General features: G+C 45.6%; 1 protein-coding gene across 5 annotated transcripts in view; it reads right to left on the bottom strand.

The window, feature by feature from the left end:
• Positions 1-5,449, bottom strand: part of Pds5b (PDS5 cohesin associated factor B) — a 188,690-nt gene extending 183,241 nt beyond the window's left edge. For all 5 annotated transcript variants that reach the window (XM_045154102.1, XM_045154103.1, XM_045154106.1 and 2 more), the window contains exon 1: positions 5,385-5,449. The gene's annotated coding sequence lies outside the window, so the exon portion shown is untranslated. The remainder of the gene's footprint in view (positions 1-5,384) is intronic.
• Between the last annotated feature and the right edge of the window lie 15,237 nt (positions 5,450-20,686).

The raw sequence follows: 20,686 nt of genomic DNA, 5'->3' as shown, positions 1-20,686 counted from the left end.
ACCTTTAATTCCAGCACGTGGGAGGAGAAGCAGGAGCACAGTGACTCTGAGGCCAGCCTGGGACTGCAGAGTGATGAGTTCCAGGTGAGCTTGGGCTAGAGTGAGACCCTCCCTCGTTTTAAAAAAAAAAAAAAGCAGCAGTTTGCTGGCTGACATCTGTAAAATTAGCACTCACAATGTTGAGGCAGGAGGATTGCTCCAAGTTGGAGCTTAACCTGGGCCACGTAAGTGAGTTACAGGCCAGCCCCAGGGCTACAGAATGAGATATTTCCCTTCTCCCTCTCCCTCTCCCTACCCCCCCCATCTCTCTCTCACACACATACACATGAGAAAGAAAAAATAAAAGCTTAACTCATACATTCTCACAGAAATTTCTGGTTTTATTTTTAAACTAAATATCCTTGGAATTTTTAACATTGCCAAACAGGAATACACAAAGCAAATAAAATAGCTATTGTAAATGACAGTGACAAACGACTTGTGTCGTAAACTGAGTTTAAAAGTAAAATAAAGCGCTCATATACCATCTATCTTGTAACAAGACGGGTTTAATGCCAGCTCTTCCTAATGACTCTGGCTCGCCAGAGAACAGGCAAGTGCCGTGTCAAGCTGCTCAACACTGAGAGAGCACACAGCTCCAGGAGGGACAGACTCGGACTGGCTGCGCTGAATCCCACATGAGAACTGTTCCGACCACAGTCTAAGAGAAATGGTTAATCTTCATTATTGATTTCCACGGCGAGCAAGTGAGAACGGACTGGAGTAGAATGGATGCACTACAATGAGAGTACAGGTGAGTCAACACAAGGCCACCAGGACACTTCCTAGGGTCCGTGAACTTGTTTACATCAGGTAAATTATCATTTGGACCAAATCCCCCATTTATAAAATAGGAGTTGGGAACACCCTTAAAGTCCTTTGTAGTACTCTAAAACACTAAGGAAAGACAGACAAATGTACTCCTAGATTATCATGCACAGTATATGTCACCTAAAAATCGGTAAACGACATAAACTAAGCAAACATGAGCCGAGAAAAAGTATCTGGTGAGAGGCTAAAGGACAATCTCTAAATTTGCCAAGGGAGCAAGAAAAAGAAACTCGGCCTCCCAAAATACTCTTCCCTTCACACAGTTTAGGCATACCCTACTATTTTTTTTTCTTACTTATCCAATGCAGGGTTGTCACTTTATTTTAGGCTTAACAAATTACTGATAAAGCCTACTTTTCAAAATGTTATAGTTGTTAAATAAAGTTACACAGCAATTTTAGATAACCTTTCAAAAATGTAATACAGGCCAGGTGTGGTGGTGCACGCCTTTAATCCCAGCACTCGGGAGGGAGAGGTAGGAGGATTGCCATGAGTTTGTGGCCACTCTGAGACTACGTAGTGAATTCCAGGTCAGCCTGAGCTACAGTGAGACACTACCTCAAAAAAAAAAAAAAGTAATATAGGAGCCAGAGGCGTAGTGGCACACGCCTTTAATCCCAGCACTCGGGAGGCAGAGGTAGGAGGATTGCCATGAGTTTGTGGCCACTCTGAGACTACGTAGTGAATTCCAGGTCAGCCTGAGCTACAGTGAGACACTACCTCAAAAAACAAAACAAGAGCCGGGCGTAGTGGCACACGCCTTTAATCCCAGCACTCGGGAGGCAGAGGTAGGAGGATTGCCATGAGTTCAAGGCCACCCTGAGATGACAGAGTTAATTCCAGGTCAGCTTGGACCAGAGTGAGACCCTACCTCGGAAAAAAAAAAAGATGGAATCCAGCTTTTATCAAATATCTAACGAAGCAGACCTTTGGTACAAATAACCTGTGCACAAACCATCATGTCAAGAATCACTCTGTCACAGTCTTAAGGAGAAAGGGAGGAGGAGGGAACACACTCAGAGGAATAACACAAAATTTCAACTAAAACCCAGCTAAGAGGAAAAGATGTTAAGCTATGAAAAAAAGAAAAACTTAGTACTTCAGATTGAAGTTTAAATCCGGCCAGGTATGATGGCACATACCTTTAATCACAACACTTGGAAGGCTGAGGTAAGAGGATCACCATGAGTTCCAGGACAGCCTGTGCTAGAGTGAAACCCTACATCAAAAATAATAATAATAATAATAATAATAAGGAGGGATGGCTTAGCAGTTAAGGTGTTTGCCTGAAAGGCCAAAGGACCCAGGTTCCATTCCCCAGGACCCACTTAAGCCAGATGCACAAGGTGGTGCAATCATCTGAAGTTCATTTACACTGGCTAAAGGCCCTTGGTGTGCTCATTCTCTCTTTCTCCCCCCTCCCTTCTCCCTCTCCCTATAATAGATAAAATAAAATTTAAAAAAATAGCCAGGGGCTGGAGAGATGGCTTAGTGGTTAAGCGCTTGCCTGTGAAGCCTAAGGACCCCGGTTCGAGGCTCGGTTCCCCAGGTCCCACGTTAGCCAGATGCACAAGGGGGCGCACGCGTCTGGAGTTCGTTTGCAGAGGCTGGAAGCCCTGGCGCGCCCATTCTCTCTCTCCCCCACTATCTGTCTTTCTCTCTGTGTCTGTCGCTCTCAAATAAATAAATAAATAATAAAAAAGAAAAAAGAAAAAAATAGCCAGGCATGAGGGTGCATGCCTTTAATCCCAACACTCAGGAGACAAAGGAAGGAGGATGGCTGAATTTGAGGCCAGCCTGAGACTACCAAGTGAATCCATGTCAGCCTGGGCTACAGTGAGACCTTACCTTGAAAAATATAAAATAAAAAAAAAACTCCCCAGAAAATAATAAAATTTAAAGCACACCTTTTCTATATTTGTAAGCTTGTGGTATATGCAAATATTATTTCAAATAATGTTCTGACATATAGGGTTTTATAAATAAACTGGGCGTGGTGGCACCACCTGTGACCCCACCACTAAGGACTGGGAACACTGTGAGACCGAGACTAACCTGGGCTACTATAGGGAGGTACTGCTATTTTTAAACATGATGTGCTTTCAACCAGGCATAATAGTGCATGCCTTTAATCCCAGCACTTAGAAGGCAGAGATAGGAGGATCACTGTGAGGTCAAGGCCAGCCTGGGACTACAGAGTAAGTTCCAGGTCAGCCTGGGCTAGAATGAAACTCTACTTCATATACATACATATATATACACACATACATATATACATACATACATACACATACATACATACATACATACATATATACATACTTTGGGCTGGAGAGATGGGTTAGCAGTTAAGGTGTTTGCCTGTGAAGTCTAAGGACCCAGGTTCAATTCCCCAGTACCCACATAAGACAGACGCACAAGGTGGCACATGTGCAGTGCAGTGGCTGCGAGTCCTGGAGTGTCCAATCCCTCCCACCCTCCCTCTCACTCTTTCTGTATCTGCCTCTTTCTCTCCGTCTCCCTCAAGTAAATAAAAATTTTGAAAATGTACTTTCAAAATTTGAGGGATTTTTTAAAATTTTTATTTATTTATTGGTTTTTTGAGGTAGGGTTTCAATCTAGTCTAGGCTGACCTGGAATTCACAATTCACTCTGTATTCTCAGAGTGGCCTCAAACTCCTGGCAATCCACCTACCTCTGCTTCCCAAGGGCTGGGAATAAAGGCGTGTGCCACCACCTCCGGCTTACCTTTGAGGTTTTTGAGAATTAATGCTGACATAACATATACCTCTAACTTGTACTACAAATTCACCGCTGTGGATTTCAAGAGTTGCAAGGTTAATCGTTCCAGCGGCCCAGCGCCTTTGTACACCACACACATGCTCTGTGTATTATCCCTAAAGACGCGAACGCTTGACTGAATACTGTAGCACAGATAAGAGCCTCTGAAGCCCATGTTTGTGTTAAGCTATTTTACTTAACTTCTACCAAAGTTAGCACGGAAAATGTTCTCTCTTGGAGGAACTTTTATCTAGACGTGTTAACAATGAGAACAATGACTATGCTGCCATTCAGGACTTAAAATAACTGTGATTTATACATCTCCCTCCTATAGAGAAAACACATTTGCGTTTCTAAAGGTGCATTTGGAAGACACGCGGGATCCTCCAACTCTCCCAAAACCGCAGATCAATCTTCACAATTAAAGGCTATGTTTAAGGTTTCCACGAGTATTTTACTAGAGGGCAGAGACGCTACGGGCCATCCATCAGCTCACCATGCAGGTATGGGAGCAGCGTTCTTTGCAATAAAAAATAAAATAAATGAAAACAAAGGTCCGCTCTTGGTCGGGTGACTGGGGATGGTTGGGACACGTCTTGAACGAGTGAGTGACTTAAGTCCACTTTCGAACGCTTCCGGCGCTCACGGTCAGTGCCTGCAGACCAGGGTGCTGAATCTCGGGGGTTCGGACTCACCCCCTCCAACACCTGTCGTGCTCGTAGTGGCCTTCAAGGTACACGACACCACCCAGCAGCTGCAGCCCAGCCAACCAAGGCTTTCCTCCGGACCGCAAACTTTTTTTTTTTTTCCTGATGTCAATGAAATAACGGTGCAGGCAAGGCGAACGGGCCACGATCGCACCACGTTCGCTGCCGCCGCGCGCCCGGTCCGGGAGGACACCTCGGCCGGGTCCCCAGGCGCACGCCGGCTCCGGGGGTGCTCTTCCTCCCCTGCGCTCGGGGCTCGGGGTCACCCCCGCCCCACCCCGCGCCTCCCCCGACCCCGGCTCCCGGGCGCGGCTTGGAGCGCTTTTATCTCGGGTGATTGGCAAGTCACAGAATGAAAATGTCACTGGATCAGCCAGTGTCCCCGACCCGGAGCCCAGCTCCCCCCCTCCGGCCCTCCCTCCTTCCCGGCGGCGGCGGCGGCGGCGGCGGCGCGCGGGGACACGAAGGGAGGTGGAGCGGAGAGGGGGGTGGTGAGCGATGAGACGCGGGGACCCCGGAGGACCCCCTCCCCAACCCCGCGCCCGGCTTGGGGAGGGGGTGGAACCCGCCCGAGGACCCGACGGGAGCGGCGCCCGGGCGGGCGGGGGAGGGGCGCGCGGAGCGGGGGGCTGCGGGACCCCCCGCGGCGCAAGGTCACCGCCCGCCGCCGGCCCGGGACCCGGGGCAGGGCGGCAAGTTTAATTTGCAGCGGCGGCGGCGGCGGCGGCGGCGGCGGCGTGGAGCGGAGCCCCGGCGCCCGCCCGCCCTCCCCGCCCCCACCGCGCAGCCCCGGAGCCCCGGAGCCCGGCCGCCGCCAGACACCGCCGCACGCTGCAGCCCCGCCGCGGGAGCCGAGCCGGGCGGGCCGGGGCGGCGGCGCCACCCCGCCAAACACACACACACCCCACACGCCGCCGCGGTGGCGGGCGCTGGAAAATGGAGCGTGGCCACCGGCGAGCAGAGACAGAGACACACACACGAGAGAGAGAGAGAGCTTTCCTCCCCGCGAACGGAATCGTCTCCTACCTGCGGGTGCCCGTCTCGCTACTCCTCGCACTCCGCTGCTCTCGGGGCTCCGCCGCCGCCGCCGCCGCATCCAATCGTCTCCTCCCCCCCCCTCCCCTTCCGCAGCCAGCCCCGGCCGTTCCTCCTCCTCTCCGCTTCAAAATGGCGCCAAGCGCTCCTCGGCGGCTGCTCCAATCGAACCGCGGCCGACGGCACCCGCGGGGCAGGCAGAGCGCGGCGTGGGTGCGCAGCGCCCCCTGCCGACCGCACGCCGCCGGAGCCCGCGAACGCAAGGCCCGCCCCTCCGGGCTCCGCCCCCCTCCCCCCGCCGCGCGCGCGCGCACGCGAGCACGCCGCTCCTCCGCCCCCGCCCGCCCCTGCGCGTACGCGCGCGCCGCCGCCGCCGCCGCCGCCGCCGCCCGGGTGGCAGCGTGACGGGCAGCTGTCAAGGCTGTCTTTGGGGCGGACGCAGCTCTTCGGGCAAAACCGTGGAGATGATTGTACGCTTCTATCCTTTTTTTTTTTTTTTAATTAGAAAGGCAGAAAGAGGAAGAGAATGGGCGCGCCAGGGCCTCCAGCCGCTGCAAACGAACTCCAGATGCGCGCGCCCCCTTGTGCAGCTGGCTTAGGTGGGTCCTCAGGAATCGGACCTAGGTCCTTTGGCTTTGCAGACAAGCGCCTTAACCGCTCAGCTATCTTTTCTCCAGCCCCGCTTCTTCTTCTTCTTTTTTTTTTATTTGAAGTGGGCGATTTTTTTTTTCACACGCTGTCGTTCAGCACTGATATGATGCTGTGTAAATAAAATGATCACAGACGACTTTGCCGCTTCCTTGGTAGCACTGACCTACTGATGTCAAGATGTGCAAGTCCTTCCCGCATCGTGTGCTGCGTTTCACTAAGGCCCTCCCCCTTCCCAGTGTGGAGATCGCCTAACAGGTGGCAGGTGGGGACAGGGACCCCCATCAACTCAACGTGTAATGATGCATTTTGTGGCTTACTCAGAATTGTCTCTATTAGAGGAAGATGTAATCTGAAGGCCACAGCTGTGGGCTGGGGTGGCCTGCATAGGCTCTTCCCTGTGACCCCAGCTCATCACCTACCTAAGGCTCTGCCCAGGGCTGAGGACAGACTGCACTTTCCTTTTGCACCCATTAATGTCCACCCTGCCTTGAACAAGTTCTCCCTCATATGAAACATTTCATACTAGAACAGTTCCAGAATGTTTGCTTCAACGATGAGCAAATGAAAAGTGAATTCAGGCACTAGAGAGGTGGCTCAGCAGTTAAGGGACATGGCGTGCAAAGCCTAAGGACCCAGATTCGATTCCCCAGGACCCATCGTAAAACCAGATGCACAAGGTGGTGCATGCGTCTGGAGTTCGTTTGCAGTGGTAGAGGCCCAGGTGCACCCATTTTCTCTCTCTCTCTCAAATAAATAATGCTGGGCATAGTGGCACACGCCTTTAATCACAGCACTCACATGGGAGAGGTAGGTGGATTGCCATGAGTTCAAGGCCACCCTGAGACTATATAGTGAATTCCAGGTCAGCCTGGGCTACAGCAAGACCCTATCTCAAAATAAATAAATAAATAAATATTTAGTAAATAAGACTGTTTTTTAAAAAAGATGGCTGGGGAGATGGCTTACTGGTTAAGGTGCTTGCCTGTGAAGCCTATGGAACTAGGTTTGATTCTCTAGTACCCACATAAGCCAGATGCACAAGGTGGCGCATTGGTATTGTGTTCATTTGCAGTGGCTGGAGGTCCTGGTGTACCTATTCTCTATATCTCTCTCTATCTGCCTCTCTCTCTCTCTCTCTCTCTCTCTCTAATAAGTAAAATATTAAAAATAGCTTTAGGGGCTAGAGAGATGGTTTAGCAGTTAAGGCATTTGCCTGCGAGGCTTAAGGACCCAGGTTCAATTCCCCAGTACCCATGTAAGCCAGATGCACAAGAGGGCACATGCATCTGGAGTTCATTTGCAATGGCAGCCCATTCTCTCTCAAATAAATAAATAAATAATATTTATAAAAGTTTTTAAAAATGTTCCAAAAAAGAAGTTAGGAAGGGGGCTAGGAAGATGTCTCAGTGTACAAAGCATTCTCCTCTCAAACCCCAGTGCCCAATTCAATCCTCAGGCCTCATGTAAAAACGCAAGAACCTGGAAGCCATCTTCCATGGCTGGCTACAGCAATCCCAGCCCTCTGACAAGAGGTAGAGACAAGAGCGGGGCAAAAAAACAGCAGCAACAGGGCACAACTGAGAGAAAGTCCACCTCAAACGAGGTGGGATAGCAAGGACCAAACCAAAAGTTGTTTCATCTTCCACGCACAAGGTGGCATGTGGATGCCCACACTCACAAACACACATGCATATATACACCCATGTACACACACACACATGCAAACTAAGATGAATAAATAAATCAAAATCAAGGTGTTACAAATTTAGAAGAGATCAGAAATGCACAGGTAATATGAAGAACCCTAAATATGTGTCCATTTCCCTGCTAGTTTTTGTTTTTTAGGGTTTCTTGTATTGGTGTTTTGTTTGTTTGTTTCTTTGGGGTTTTTTGTTTTGTTTTGTTTCAAGGTAGGCTCTCACTCTAATCCAGGCTGACCTGACACTGATCCTGTACTCCCAGGCTGGCCTTGAACTCGCAGGAATCCTCTCACTTCTACCTGTGTGCTGGGATTAAAGGCATGCAGCTCCTGATGTATTTTGAAATGCAGTCTATGTGGATTACAAGTGACTTCCAGAGCTGGAGAGATGGCTCAGTGGTTAAAAGTTGTTGCTTGCAAAGCCTGTCAGCCTGGGGTTCAAGTCCCCAGTACACATGTAAAGCCAGATGCGCAAATTGGCTCACGCATCTGGAGTTCACTTCTCTCTCTCTCTCTCTCTCTCTCTCTCTCTCTCTCTCCTTATAAATAAATAAAAGCAAGTGACTTCCAAACAACAGCAAAGCGTTCATAACACAGTACAGCAGGTTGGGCACCTCGTCCATAAACAAGGACACAATGGCTAGCTGATGTAATTCAAGGGACGTCACAAAGACCAGTCAAACCAAAAACCAGTATACAATAGTCGTATATTCCCACTCGACTAATTCCATGGGCAAAGACACTACATTTCCAGAAACCCTGTTGGAAAATGGTCGTGTCACCCAAAAAATAACACCCTAGCCCTTTAGTATCCATTAGCAGAGACCAAGCCCAGTAGAAAATACTATTGCAGGATTTGGGGCATTAGGGGACCAGGTGACAGTCTTCTCCATAGGTCTCCTATTCATAGCACTACTACCACTGACATGAAGCTTAAGGCCCCTCCCTTCCACCTCTTTCCCAACATCAGCACCTGGTACCTGGAATACCTCCCTCTGGTGAGATTCATTTCCTGTACGGGGCACCCTGCCTGTCTTGGATGCCTGTCTTCCTGCAAGGATGTCTCATTCATCTGTCCCAGGACGGTGGTTCTCAAATGAAGAGGATGGGAAAATGCAAAAAACATCTGGGAGGGAGATGGTTTAGCAGTTAAGATGATCGCCTGTGAAGCCTAAGGACCCAGGTGCAGCTCTCTGGAACCCACGTCGGCCGGACGCATGCGCTGACGCAGTGCACAAGATGTCGCACACGTCTGGAGCTCCATTGCAGAGGCTGGACGCCCTGGTACACCAGTTCTCTCCCTCTCTCCCTCTTTCTCTCATTCTGTCTCTCATAAATAAATGTTGAAAATTACTGGTGAGGTCGCAGAGAAAAAACTTGCATTCACTATTGATGGGACTGTAAGTCAGTAAACAGTAGAGAAGTTCCTCAAAAAAAAAAAAAATCCGGGAGCCAGGCTTGATGACGCATGCCTTTAATCCCAGCACTCAGGAGGCAAAGGAAGGATGATGACCATGAGTTCAAGACCACTCTGAGACTACATTCCAGTATTCCAGGTCAGCCTGGGCTAGAGTGAGACCCTACCTCGAAACACAGAAACAAAAACAAAAACAAAAAAAGTCTTAAAAAAAAAATAAATAAAAGTTGGGCCGGACATGGTGGCGCATGCCTTTAATCCCAGCACTTGGGAGGCAGAGGTAGGAGGATCGCTATAAATTCGAGATCACCCTGAGACTACATGGTGAATTCCAGGTAAGCCTGGGGTAGAGTGAGACCCTACCTCGAAAAACCAAGGGAAAAAAAAAAAAAGTTGGGCTAAGGAAATCACTTAGCAGTTAAGGCTAAGTTAAGGCCTGCAAAGCCTAAGGACCCGCGTTCAATTCCCTAGGACTCACATAAGCCAGATGCACAAGGGGGACGCAAGCAACTGGAGTTGTTTGCAATGGCCCTCTTTGTAGAGGCCCTGCCAGGCCCATTCTCTCTCTCTATCTGCTTCTTCCTCTCTCTGTCGCTCTCTGAAATAAATAAAATATATTTAATTTTAAAAAAAGAGTCCAACCGGGCGTGGTGGTGCACGCCTTTTAATCCCAGCACTCAGGAGGCAGAGGCAGAGGTAGGAGGATTGCTATGAGTTCAAGATAGGGGAATGTTCAGTACTAAATGAAACATCTCTATCACATCCTCCAAGGCTCAGGGTCCCAAGGAAGGGGAGAAATGCTTACAGTGCTGTCTCCTAGACACAAAATGGTCTTCCCATTCAAGATCTAACAGTGCCTGACACTACCTAAAGAAGGCCTTCACAATTGAAAAAAAAAAAAATGATGACATCAAAATAGTAAAGAGAATAATAAGAAAGAGGAAGGGATTCAATGGAGGGTGGACTTGGGAGGGGATAATTGGGGTGGTGGGTGAGAATTATCATGGGTTATTGTCTACTTATGGAAATTGTCGATAAAAAGCTGGAGGAGAGCGGGGGGTAGTGGCACACACCTTTAATACTAGCACTTGGGAGGCAGATGGCTATGAGTTCAAGGCCACACTGAGACTACATAGTGAATTCCAGGTCAGCCTGGGCTAGAGCAAGACCCTACCTTGAAAACAAAAAACAGTTGGGGGTTTTTGTTTTATTGTCTATTTGGTTTTGGTGTTTTGAGGTAGGGTTTCACTCTAGCACAGGCTGGCCTCGAACTCTTAATGATTCTCCTGCCTCAGCCTCCCAAGTGCTGGGGTGAAAGGCGTGAGCTATCACTGGCAAAAAAAAAAAAAAAAAAATTCTGTGGGCTGGATCAACTCTCGAGGATTCATGTAAGCCAGATGCACAAGGAGGCACAAGCATCTAGAGTTCATTTGCAGTGGCTGGAGACCCTGGTGTGCCCATTCTCTCTCTCTCTCTCTCTCCCTCTCTCTCTCTCTCTCAAATAAATAACTAAATAAAATACATTTTTTAAGTTTTTTGTGCTGGGCGTGGTCCTGCACGCCTTTCATCCCAGCACTTGGGAGGCAGAGGTAGGAGGATCGCTGTGAGTTCAAGGCCACCCTGAGACTACATAGTGAGTTTCAGGTCAGCATGGGCTAGAGTGAGACCCTACCTCGAAAAACCAAAATATAAATAAATAAATAAATAAAAACAGTTTTCTGTTTTGTTTGTTTTTAAGTTATATTAGGGCTGGAGAGATGGTTTAGCAGTTAAGGCACTTGCCTGCAAAGCCAAAGCACCCAGGTTCAATTCCCCAGGACCCACCTAATCCAGATGCACAAGATGCCACATGAGTCTGGGCTTTGTTTGCAGCAGCTGAAGAACCTAGTGCGCCCATTCTCTCTCTCTCTGCCCCCCTCTCTCACTCTCACTCACTCACTCTCTCTCTCTCTCTCAATTAAATTAAAATAAAATTTAAAAAAAAACACTCTAGCCAGGCATGGTAGCACATGCCTTTAATCCCAGCACTTGGGAGATTATTTTTTCTTTTTCTTTTCCTTGGTTCCCTGGGAGTTTTATAGTATCCGCCACCATTGCGTTTGTGGCTCTGAGCATCTGGCCAAGAACTCCTGAAGGTGTTTGGCAAGGCAGGCAAAGCCATGGCCATTTGCCCATCCAGAGTCAATGCTGAGTGTGCTGTTCACTGTCCGCCTTGCTCAATGGGAGGAGATTGCATTACTTCTGCTAGAAAGCCACACTGCCAACAGGAATATGATGTGCAACACATTTACAGTTCTCTCATTTTCAGTCAGATGTAGTAGTGTACACCTGTAATCCCAACACTTGGAGGTAGAGGACTGATGTAAGTTCCAAGCCAGCCTGAGACTACGGAGTGAATTCCAAATCAGCACGGGCTAGCTCAAGACCCTACCTCAAAGGGAAAAAAAAAAAAAAAAACAGTAAATAAATAAATAATTTTTTTCTAATCTTTAAAAAATATTGTTAATTTTTCATATTTTATTTATTTATTTGAGTGAGAGAGGTAAAGAGGCAGGTAGAGAGAGAAAATGGGTGCACCGGACCTCTGCAAACAAACTCCAGACTCATGCACCACCTTGTGCATAGATCTAGGGAATCAAACCCAAATCCTTAGGCTTTGCAGGCAAGTGCCTTAACTGCTCATTAAGCCATCTCTCTAGCCCAGATTTTCTTATTTTAAAAAGTAGAGAAGGCTAGACATGGTGGTGCACGCCTTTAATCCCAGCACTTGGGAGGCAGTGGTAGGGGGCTCACCATGAGTTTGAGGCCACCCTGAGACTCCATAGTGAATTCCAGGTCAGCCTGAGCTAGAGTGAGACCCTACCTCGAAAAACCACACACAAGAAAAAAAAGAAGAAGAAGAAAGAAAAAGTAGAGAAGCCTGTGAAATTAACAGTGTGTATCCAAAATACTGCTTCTTCTACATGCAATAAATATGAAAAATTATTAATGCATTATTTTATACTGTGTTCATTGTGAACTGTGCGCTTACATGGACAACACATCTCAATTTCCACTAGTTGTATTTTGTTTTGCTTGTTTGTTTTTTCATAGAGCCTCACTCTAGCCCAGGCTTAACCTGAAACTCATTCTGTAGCCCCAGGGTGGCCTCGAACTCACAGTAACCTCAACTTCCTGAAAACTGAGATTTAAGGCATACACCACCATGCCCACTAGTTATATTTCAAGTACTCAGTGTGCACATGTGTGTTGTGGCTTTCTGCTGGACATCACAATGGTAAACGTTGGAATTCCTGGCCAAAATGTTATTATTTCACAACCTGAATGCTGGGCATGGTGACTCAAGCCTTCAATCTCAGCACCAGGAGGCTAAGGTAGGTTGTCCTAGACTACATAGTGAGTTCAGGGACAGCCTGGGTTACAAAGTGAATTCTTGTCTCAAAAACCAAAATCACAACAATAACAACAGCAAACAAATTTTTAAAAACATAATAGGGGAGGGGATATGATGGCAAATGGAGTTTCAAAAGGGAAAGTGGGGGGAGGGAGGTTATTACCATGGGATATTTTTTATAATCATGGAAGTTGTTAATAAAAAAAATTTGAGGGGGCTGGAGAGATGGTTTAGCGGTTAAGCGCTTGCCTGTGAAGCCTAAGGACCCGGTTCGAGGCTCAATTCCCCAGGACCCACATTAGCCAGATGCACAAGGGGGCGCATGTGTCTGGAATTCGTCTGCAGTGGCTGGAGGCCCTGGCGCACCCATTCTCTCTCTCTCTCTGCCTCTTTGTCGCTCTCAAATAAATAAATAAAAATAAACCAAAAATAATTTGGGCTGGAGAGATGGCTTAGCGGTTAAGTGCTTGCCTGTGAAGCCTAAGGACCCCGGTTCGAGGCTTGACTCCCCAGGACCCACGTTAGCCAGATGCACAAGGGGGTGCACGCGTCTGGAGTTCGTTTGCAGTGGCTGGAAGCCCTGGCGCGCCCATTCTATCTCTCTCCCTCTATCTGTCTTTCTCTCTATGTCTGTCGCTCTCAAATAACTAAATAAAAAAAAAATGAACAAAAAATATTTTTAAAAAAAAATTTGAAAAAGCAAAAAAAAACCACCATAATAGCCAGGCATGGTGGCACATGCCTTTAACAACGGAACTAGGAAGATAGAGGTGGGCAAATTTCCCTGAATCTGAGGCCAGTCTAAGACTACATAGTGAATTCCAGGTCAGCCTGAGCTAGAGCAAAACCCTGCCTCAAAAAAATAAATAAATAGGCCTAGAGAGATAGATTAGCAATTAACCATATGCCTGTGAAGCCTGAGGACCCATGTTCGATTCTCTCAGATCCCACATAAGCCAGACGCACAAAGGTGACACAAGTGCAAGGTCGCACATTCACACTAGGTGGCGCAAATGCCTAGAGTTTGATTCCAGTGTCTGAGGCCCTGGTATGCCAATTCTCTCTCTAAAATTAAAAATAAATAAAATAAATAACGTTTTTAAATTTTTTTAAATTTTTATTAGCATTTTCCATGATTATAAAAAAAATCCCATGGTAATTCCCTCCCTCTAAACTTTTTTTAAAAACACAATAAATAACCAGTAACCACTATTTCATCATGTATTCTCTGAAATTGTTGAAGCTTGCTTAAAAAAATATGGCAAAAAGCCGGGTATGGTGGCACACACCTTTACTCATTGCACTTGAGATTAAAGAGGGAGGAGGAGGGCTGGAGAGAGGGCTTAGTGGTTAAGCGCTTGCCTGTGAAGCCTAAGGACCCCGGTTCAAGGCTCAGTTCCCCAGGTCCCACGTTAGCCAGATGCACAAGGGGGCGCACGCGTCTGGAGTTCGTTTGCAGAGGCTGGAAGCCCTGGCGCACCCATTCTCTCTATCTTTCTCTCTGTGCCTGTCGCTCTCAAATAAATAAATAAATAAATAAATAAAATTTTTAAGAAAAGAGGGAGGAGGAGGGCTGGAGAGATGGGTTAGCGGTTAAGGTGCTTGCCTGCAAAGCTTGGTTCAATTCCCCAGGACCCACATAAGCCAAATGCACAAGGTGGCACATGGGTCTGGAGTTTTTTTGCAGTGGCTGGAAGCCTTGGTGTGCCCATTCTCTTTCTCTCTCTCTCTCCCCCTCTCTGCCTCTTTCCCTCTCTCAAATAAATAAATAAAAATAAAAATATTAAAAAAAAAAAGAGGTAGGAGGATCGCTGTGAGTTCAAGGCCACTATGAGAGTACATAGTGAATTCCAGGTCAGCCTGGGATAGAGTGAAACCCTGCCTCAAAAAACCAAACCACACAAAAAATTTTATGGTGCCAAAGAAGTGACAGAGGAGTGCTCAGCACTGAAATATCTCCATCATACCTTCCAAGGCTCAGGGTCTGTTATGGAAGAGGTGGTAGAAAGAATGTTAAGAGCCAAAGAAGGGCTGGAGAGATGGCTTAGCGGTTAAGCGCTTGCCTGTGAAGCCTAAGGACCCCGGTTCAAGGCTCAATTCCCCAGAACCCATGTTAGCCAGATGCACAAAGGGGCGCATGTGTCTGGAGTTCATTTGCAGTGGATGAAGGCTCTGGCGCACCCATTCTCTTTCTCTCTCTATCTGCTTCTTTCTCTGTTTGTCGCTCTTAAATAAATAAATAAATAAAATAAACAAAAAAAAAATTTTTAAAAAGAACCAAAGAAAAGGTAGGACTGTTTACAAAGCACTCTTCCAGACACAAAATGGCCTGGATATCCATGACCTCTCAGTGCCTGTACACACGACCCTCATAATAGGAGGGAAAGGTGATGACATCAAAATAAACAAGAGACTACATGAGCGCGGAAGGGGATATGATAGAGGGTGGATATCTGAAAGTGAAAGTGATGGAGTGGAGGAATTACCATAGTTTATTGTCTATAATTATGGAAGTTGTCAATTTTTAAAAAAAGTTTTAAAAGGGCTGGAGAGATGGCTTAGCCATTAAAGCACTTGCCTGTAAAGCCTAAGGACACAGGTTTGATTCCCCAGAACCATCATAAGCCAGATGCACAAAGTGACACATGCCCACAGGTTGCCCATGAACACAGGTGGCACACACATCTGAAGTATGTTTGCAGTGGCTAAGGCCCTACTACGCCAATTCTCTCTCTCTCTCTTTTTCTCTCTCTCATAAATAAAAAGTGAAAAATGAATAAATAAATAAAAAGTTTAAAAAAATTATGGCGCACGCCTTTAATCCTCGAACTGGGGAGGCAGAGGTAAGAGGATTGCCATGAGTTTGAGGCCACCTTGAGGCTACACAGTGAATTCCAGGTCAGCCTGAGCTTGAGTGAGACTCTACCTCAAAAAATCAATATATATATTATATATATATATATGTAGATATATACATATATATATATACACACACACACATATATATGCATACATATACATATACATACATACATACACACACATATATGTGTGCGTATATGTGCATATATATATGTATGCATATCTATATTTGTATCAAGTATGTCATTGGTCCAGATAAGTAAGAAAGTATATGAAAAACTGAAACTGCTATAGGTTTTTTAGAAGCCAGCTGATGACATTCTTCGGTTTTGGAAGCTAGTGGTCTGTTGAATTAATACATTCCAAAGGTTTTGTCTGATGGTTCAAAGGCTGTCAGGTCACAGAGGTGGGCAATGAACAGTTATCTAGGGAACCAAATATAACCCAAGATAACTTGTCTGAGGATCTGCAACATTCTAACTGTCTCCAACTCTCCACTATCACAAATACGTTGGGTTTTTTTTTTTTTTCTTGTTTTCTTTTGAGAGAGGGTTTCATGTAGCTCAGGCTGGACTCAAGCTCACTGTGTAGTATAAGATGACCCTGAACTATTGATCGGCTCCCCAAGCACTGCAATTACAGGTACACGTCACTACACCTAATTTCATGAGGCACTGGGATAGAACACAGGATGACATGTACTCCAGGCCAACATTCTACCACCAAGCTACGTCCCCAGCCCCGATCGTGAAATTCTAATCAGATAATCAGCCTTGTACAATTGTCAACCGAGGTGTGGCTTTTTTTCAGGGAACTTAATATTCCTGATACTCTTTATAAATAAGTAAGAGGTATTCTTCGTTTTAATTTCTCTCCTTTACCATTCAGTGAAAGCAAAAATTTGTTAATGTTTCACAATTAGCTTTATTCAACAGCCAGCAGATGGAGCTGTTGGAAAATGTTGATGTTACTTAATTTTTTTTTTTTTCCTGAAATTACCTTAGAATTACATTTTAATTTTATGAGTGCAAATAATGTGCTCATTGTAGAACAATCTGGAAATGTAGATGAAATTAAAAAGAAAAAAGCCAAAAACAATAAAAGCTGAGCTTGGTGGTGCACACCTTTAATCCCAGCGCTCAGGAGGAAGAGGTAGGAGGGTCGCAGTGAGTTCGAGGCCCCCCCTGAGACTACATAGTGAATTCCAGGTCAGCCTGAGCTAGAGTGAGACCTTACCTCAAAAAAAAAAAAAAAAAGAAAAAGAAAAAGAAAAGAAAGAAAGGTAAAAGGTCACTCATAATTATAAAACTAGAGAAAATCAATTTTTGTTTTTATTGCTTTTTTGTTTATTTAGTTGGTTGGTTTTTTGAAGTAGGGTCTTCCTCTAGCCCAGGTTGACCTGGAATTCTCACTATGTAGTCTCAAGCTGACCTCAAATTTACAGTGATCCTCCTACCTTAGCCTACCTAGAACTGTAAATAAAGGCATGTGCCACTACACCCAGCAAAAATTATTCTTAGGGCTGGACAGATAGATGGCTTAGCAGTTATTTGCCTACGAAGCCTAAGGACCCAGGTTTGATCCTCCAGTACCCATGTAAGCCAGATGCACAAGGTGGTGCATGTACTGGGAGTTTGTTTGCAGTTTCTGAAAGCTCTAGTGTGTCCTTTTTCTCTCTTTCTGCCTCTTTCTCTCTCAAATAAATACATCTTTTTCTTTCTTTCTTTCTTTTTGAGATATGGTAGGCAATTTTTTAAAAAGATTTCTTTTAGCTGGGCATGGTGGTGCACACCTTTAATCCCAGCACTCAGGAGGCAGAGGTAGGAGGATTGCCTTGAATTCAAGTTTACATTGAGACTACACAGAGAATTCCAGGTCAGCCTGGCCTAAAGTGAGACCCTACCTCGAAAAACAACAAAAACAAAATTACTTTTAATGTTTAAGTATCTATCAGTACAGAATATACTCTTCATTTATTTATATATACATTTTATTATTATCAATTATTGTTTATTATTTTTATTTAAATTAATTTATTAAATTATAATTTAATTGTGGGTGGAATTAATTATATAAATACATATGCCTTCTCTAAAAAGTTAGTCATGCCGGGTGTGGTGGCACACTCTAATCCCAGCACTCAGGAGGCAGAGGTAGGAGGATTGCTGTGAGTTCAAGGCCACCCTGAGACTACACAGTGAATTCCAGGTCAGCCTGAGCTAGAGTGAGACCCTACCTCAAAAAAACAAAATAAAAAATAAATAAATAAAAATGTTAGTCATATGAATATAAAAACCTTCATGGACTGAATTTAAAATAATGATAACTTCACAAAACAGGCAAGGACCAACCATAATAGATACTGGCTATAGTATGACCCTGAATGTCCCTTGCTACCATTAATCCTTTAGTTAACAGATTATTGGCAGGGTTTTCAGGTGGCAGGGAGGGACTGAGTGTCCAAAGGAAAAGAAAGTGGCTCAGGAGAATGACAGTGTAACAGCCTTTAAGAAAGCATTTCAAGCAGGGCGTAGTGGCACATGCCTTTAATCCCAGCACTCGGGAGGCAGAGGTAAGAGGATTGCCATGAGTTCAAGGCCACCCTGAGATGACAGAGTTAAATCCAGGTCAGCCTGGACCAGAGTGAGACCCTACCTTGAAAAACCAAAAAAAAAAAAAAAAAAAAAAAAAAAAAAAAGAAAAAAGAAAGCATTTCATACCAGTGTGGCTAGAGTGAGACTTTATTTCTAGCGCTTAGTAGGCAGAGGTAGGAGGATCATCATGATTTTGAGGCCAGTGTGGTACTACTTAGTGAATTGCAGATCAGCCTGGGCTTGAGCAAAACCCTACCTCAAAAAATAATAATAATAATAATAAAGTCTTACTTATTTGCTAACAGAGAGAGAGAGAGTGAGAGAAAAGAAGAGAAGAGAGAGAAGGGGAGGGGAGGGGAGAGGAGGGGGGAGAAGAGAAGAGAAGAAAGGGTGTACCAGGGCCTCCAGCCACTGCAAAAGAACTGTAGACACATGTGCCTTCTTGTGCATCTGGCTTATGTGGGTCCTGGGGAATTTGGCTTTGCAGGCAAACACCTTAGCTGCTAAGCCATCTCTCCAGTCCTGTTGTAGTTTTTCAGGTAGGGTCTCACTCTAGTCCAGGCTGACCTGGAATTCACTATGTGGTCTCAGGGGGGCCTCGAACTCACGGCGATCCTCCTCCCTCTGCCTCCCAAGTGCTGGGATTAAAAGCATGTACCGCCACACAATTCTGAAAAATATCTTAAGCTTAAATACTTACCCAGAAGGTATAAAGAATGCAATTTGGGGCTGAAGGGATAGCTTAGCAGTTAAGGCACTTGTCAGCAAAGCCAAAGGACCCAGGTTCAATTCCCCAGGACCCATGTAAAGCTAGACGCACAAGGTGGCACATGTGTATGGAGTTGGTTTACAGTGTCTGGAGGCCCTAGTGCTGCACCCATTCTCTCTATCATCTGCCCCCCCCCCGCCTCTCTCTCTCTCACACACACACAAATAAATAAAAACACATAAAAAAAGAATGCAGGGCTGGATAGATAGCTTAGTATTTAAGGTATTTGCCTGCAAAGCCAAAGGATCCCGATTTGATTCTCCAGGACCCACGTAAGCCAGATGCAGGAGTTTGTTTGCAGTGGCTGGAGGCCCTGGCATGCACATACTCTTTCTCTCAAATAAGTAAGTAAAAAATATATTTTTTTAAAAAGAATGCAATTTGCTCATAAAAACATAGTGGAGGCCAGGCATGATGGCGCACGCCTTTAATCCCAGCACTAGGGAGGCAGAGGTAGGAGGATCGCCATGAGTTCGAGGCCACCCTGAGACTACATAGTGAATTCCAGGTCAGCCTGAGCTAGAGTGAGACCCTACCTTGAAAAACAAAACAAACATAATGGGAGAGGGAAAGAAAATGAGACTTTTAAAAACTTTCTTTTGTTGTTGTTTATGTTTTTTTCTGTGTTTGTGTTTTTAGTTTTGACATCAGGCTAATACTAGAACCATAAAGGGAGTTTAGTAGTATTCCTTCCTTTTCTGTATTATGGAATAGTTTAAGAAGCATTAGTGTTACTTCTTCTGTGAAGGTCTGGTAAAATTCACCAGTAAAGGGCTGGAGAGATGGCTTAGCGGTTAAGCGCTTGCCTGTGAAGCCTAAGGACCCTGGTTCGAAGCTTGGTTCCCCAGGTCCCATGTTGGTCAGATGCACAAGGGGGCGCACGCGTCTGGAGTTCGTTTGCAGTGGCTGGAGGCCCTGGCGCGCCCATTCTCTCTCCCACTATCTGTCTTTCTCTCTATGTCTGTCGCTCTCAAATAAATAAATAAAAAATGAACAAAAATAAAAATAAAAATAAAAATCACCAGTAAATCCATCTAGGCTTGGACTTTAGTTAGTTCAGAGACTTTTTAAATTTTCTGTTTAGGGGGTTTCTTCTTTTGTTTTTGTTTTGACTTTTTTTTTTTTTTTTGAGGTAGGGGTCTCAGTCTAGTCCAGGCTGAGCTGGTACTCACTTTGCAGTCCCAGGAGGACCTTGAACTCATAGAGATCCTCCTACCTTTGCCTCCCCAGTGCTGGGATTAAAGGTATGTGCCACCATGCCTGGCTTTACCTGCTATTTCTCTCTCCTAAAGACTTCCTGCCTACTGAAGTTCGTGTAACAGATTGTAGGAATGAGCCTTCCTAGAAACGTGGGACACAATATTTCTCCTTCACGCACATAAAATTTAACACTTGGCCAATATGGGGGGAACTGGGAACTAAGTTCCTAACAAAAGCCACATGTATACTAAACATTCTGATAGATTTCCAGGCAAACATTGGGCTTGGAGGTCACTGAAGTGGTACAAGATTTGGGGGTTCAGGAGAGTTACCCCAGGCCTGTGAACCCCAACCTTTGGGCTCTTGTGTATTTTAATAAATAATTGAGAAAACAGACTCTGGCAAGGATATATGAATTATTGAATTTATTTAGGGAGAAATGATGATGTTTATGTAGGGAAAACTGATATCTAGGGAAAGCCTGGAACAGTTACACACACACACACGTGAAAGACAAGACCCGAGAGCCATTCCAAAAGATTTAGAAGAAACACACAGAGGTGAGAAGCAAAGTATGAGAAGATAAGCCTGGCGCCCACAGATGTGAAAGGCAAACCATGGGAGCCAGAACCAGGACTTGGGAGAAGCACACGCACACACACGTGGAAGCAAAGCACAGTGCGCAGGCTTTGCACCTTCACATAGAA

This window comes from Jaculus jaculus, chromosome 7 (assembly GCF_020740685.1).
Source record: "Jaculus jaculus isolate mJacJac1 chromosome 7, mJacJac1.mat.Y.cur, whole genome shotgun sequence".
Taxonomy (NCBI): Eukaryota; Metazoa; Chordata; class Mammalia; order Rodentia; family Dipodidae; genus Jaculus; species Jaculus jaculus.
This window is presented reverse-complemented; position numbering and strand designations above follow the sequence as displayed.